The sequence below is a fragment of the Papaver somniferum genome, chromosome 2 (genome assembly GCF_003573695.1).
Source record: "Papaver somniferum cultivar HN1 chromosome 2, ASM357369v1, whole genome shotgun sequence".
In the NCBI taxonomy this organism is placed as follows: Eukaryota; Viridiplantae; Streptophyta; class Magnoliopsida; order Ranunculales; family Papaveraceae; genus Papaver; species Papaver somniferum.
This window is the reverse complement of record NC_039359.1, coordinates 110,450,233-110,453,744: the sequence shown is the minus strand read 5'-3', so window position 1 is coordinate 110,453,744 and position 3,512 is coordinate 110,450,233. Positions and strand designations below refer to the sequence as shown.

Below are 3,512 nucleotides of genomic sequence, written 5' to 3'. Positions count from 1 at the left end.
GGGTAGAATCTAATAGAGCATTCACCTGTTCAATAGTGCTATCGTCGTCAAAATCTAAACCAAAATGGGATAGACAACTTTCTAATGGGTCTTCAGACAAGATGTTTGGTAATGACTCCTGAACTAAGGCTTCTATCATGTTCACCTCCTCAACACATGTGTCATCTAGCTCATGAGGTTGCTTACTGACATTAAAAATGTTCATCTCCATAGTCATATTACCAAAAGATAAACTCATCACACCATTTCGACAGTTAATGATCGCATTAGACGTAGCTAAAAATGGGCGACCTAAAATCACAGGTATCTGGTTCTCTGGGTCAGGGACAGGTTGGGTATCTAGGACCACGAAATCCACTGGATAAATAAACTTGTCGACCTCAATAAGAACATCCTCGATAACACCTCGAGGGATTTTAACAGACCTATCAGCTAACTGCAGTGTCATCTGAGTAGGTTTCATTTCACCAAGTCCTAGCTGTAAGTATACATGGAATGGCAGTAAGTTCACACTGGCTCCTAAGTCAAGTAAAGCTTTTTCTACCCGGAAGTTACCTATTGTGCAAGCAATGGTAGGAGAACCTGGGTCTTTGTACTTTGGAGTTGTGGTGTTCTGAATGATTGAACTTACGTGACTAGCTAAAAAGGCTTTCTTATGGACGCTAAGTTTTCGCTTTCGCGTACATATCCTTAAGGAACTTGGCATAAGCAGGAATTTGCCTAATTGCATCTAATAAGGGAAGGTTTATGGTAACTTGCTTAAAAACCTCCACTATGTCATTAAAGTTCGATTCCTTCTTTGTTGGTACTAATAGCTGAGGAAATGGGGCTCTAGGCCTAAAATCAGACCTTTCAGGAACCGAATTCACATCATCAGAAACTTTATCAGTCTCTTCAGCTACTGGTCCTGAGAGGTGAGATCCTGAGGGGTGAACTACAGTATGTTCACTATCGGGCATGGTTACCTTATTGTCTACAACTCTACCACTTCTAAGGGTTCTAACACATTCAATTGATTCGATGGTTTTGCACCTAATTCATGAACTCCTCTAGGGTTGGGTTGTGTTTGACTAGGAAACTTACCTTTTTCTCTCAAAGAATCACTTATCAGACCAACCTGGGTTTTTAACTCGGAAATAGCCTGACTATTTTCTTGTCCTATCCTGTTACTAGCTTGTAGACTCTGTTCTACGGATAACTGAATTTTGCAGTTTGCTGAGTTAACAAGGCGAGAGATTCCTCTAAACTTAGGATTTTCTTATCTGACTGATTCTGAAACTGAGCTAGTCCTGAAGGATTCTTAGTATAGCCAAAACCTGGGGGAGCATTAGAATTACTAAACTGACCTTGACTTTGGCCCTTAGACCACGAAAGGTTCGGATGGTTTCTCCAACCAGGATTATAGGTTTCTGAATATGGGTCAATCTTTTGACGGTTATCAAATCTAGTGTTATTATAAAGAGCATTCCTGCTCTTCAATATTCTGGCCTTCCCAAAAAGGCTCCACTCTACCACTAGTCTGGCCCACTTCTAAGGCTTCTAACCTTTTTGCTATAGCAGCAATTTTGGCATCTGATTCATAGCCTCCTTCTACCCTATTAACGTTTCCTCTACTTAAAAGAATTGTTTTCTGGGGTGCCCTACTATTTTCCCATTGCTGGGTTTTTTCGGCGATTTCATTAAAAAATTCCATCGCCGCATCAACAGTTTGGTTTTCAAATCCACCAGTGCATAGAGACTCAACCATGGTCGTTGTGGAATAATCTAAACCCTCATAAAGGATCTGAACTAGCCTAACCTTTTCTAAACCATGATGAGGACACTGGGATAATAAATCATTGAACCTTTCCAAATACCTATATAAAGATTCTCCCTCTTGTTGTGAAAATGTGCATATTTGCGTCCTAATAGACGATGTTTTGTGCCTAGGGAAAAACTTATTGAAAAAGGCAGATGTAAGTTGTTCATATGTCTCAATTGACTCGGAGTCCAAACTATACAGCCACGACTTGGCCTTATCTTTCAGGGAAAATGGGAATAACCTAAGTTTCAAAGCATCATCATCTAAGCCTCTAATTCTTAGAGTACTACAAATTTCCTCAAAATCCCTAACATGGTAATAAGGGTTTTCATTTTCTTTCCCTAAAAAGATTGGGAGCATCTGTAAGGTCCCAGGTTTCAGTTCATAGGGTGCCTCCGTTTCAGCTAACTTAATACACGAAGGACGGTAGTCCTAGTTGGATTCAACAAAGCTTTCAAAGTTGCCATTTCTGGCGCTATCGGAGCAACATGGATTCTCTCCTCAGTCAAAGACGTTCAAAAACAGACTCTTCAAAAGTCGGACTTTCTAGATTAAGGTAATCGAGACGCTTCGAACTACTAGGTTTCTCTTTAACAAATCTACCTAGTGCGTCTCTTTTACGTTCAGGCATACAATAGAATTTTCTAAATTGGAAGGGTAAGCAAACACAGATCAAGGCCGACTCAACCAAATCAAACCTATTGATTTCTAGCAAACAAAAAGCATGATGGCTCCACTTAGATTGTTTCTAGACCAGCTTCTAATCCTTCGAACGGGAATTCGTTACAATTTAAGCAAACCCCTCTGGAATCAATCCGAGTTAACGTAAGTTGAATAGAGGCGAGGGAAACTCGGTGGAGCTTTGATACCCAAGGCCTCACTGGTATTACAAGGCGACGCAATCACGCATTCAACTTACAGAAACCGTCAAGAACTTCGAAGTATGCTTAAAAGAGTAACCAATATTTTTCGAATGACTTTCCTGTTAAGCTCGTTACCCTATCGGTCTCGTTCTAGTCAAAATTTTAGGCTTAGGTTCGCGTAGGTTACGTGTTCCTAAAGCGGGCAAGAAGAGAACGATGATGAAATCCGAACCCTTATCTTGTATGGCCAGGCCTTGCCCTTTACTAGAAAAATAAATGTTTGTATTCAGTCCTCAACATATATGCATACGAAGGAGTCCAGTAACTCGCTGACAGGGGATTCCCGAGTGTTTAAAATCTTACCCCCCTTTCCAGATGGGGGATGAATCGGTTGTAGTCGACTCGGGCCACTGACTCCGATGTCTAGTGTACGAACCCAAGGTGCAGAGACAATATCGTAATTGTCCTCCTTCTCTGCAAACAATTTATATTTAAAGTACCCTTCCGTAGGGTAATAAAAAAAAATAATGTCCAAAAGTCCAAAAAAAATAAAGAAAAATTACAAAAATAATAAACCCTAATACAGTTTTTTTTTTAAAAAAGAAAATAAACAAACCCTAAACTAAAATTGTCTAAAATAAAATTGTCTTATTTTCTGTTCTTTTTGCTTTAATCTTTAGCTCCAAGTCTTTATGAAATCACCAAACTCTTTGGCTCAATTTTCTTTATGATCCAGAACCTGTAGACACAAGATAAATACCCAAAAACATAAAAAAGGACAAAAATAATAAAAATAAAATAAAATAAATAAAAATAAAATAAATCTAAAACCCTAAAAACAAGTCCCC

The 3,512-nt window shown here is 39.1% G+C and overlaps 1 pseudogene; it reads left to right on the top strand.

Annotated features, from left to right (window-relative positions):
- The first annotated feature begins 1,805 nt into the window (after nucleotides 1–1,805).
- LOC113354696 lies at nucleotides 1,806–1,905 on the top strand (annotated as a pseudogene).
- The last annotated feature ends 1,607 nt before the right edge of the window (nucleotides 1,906–3,512 follow it).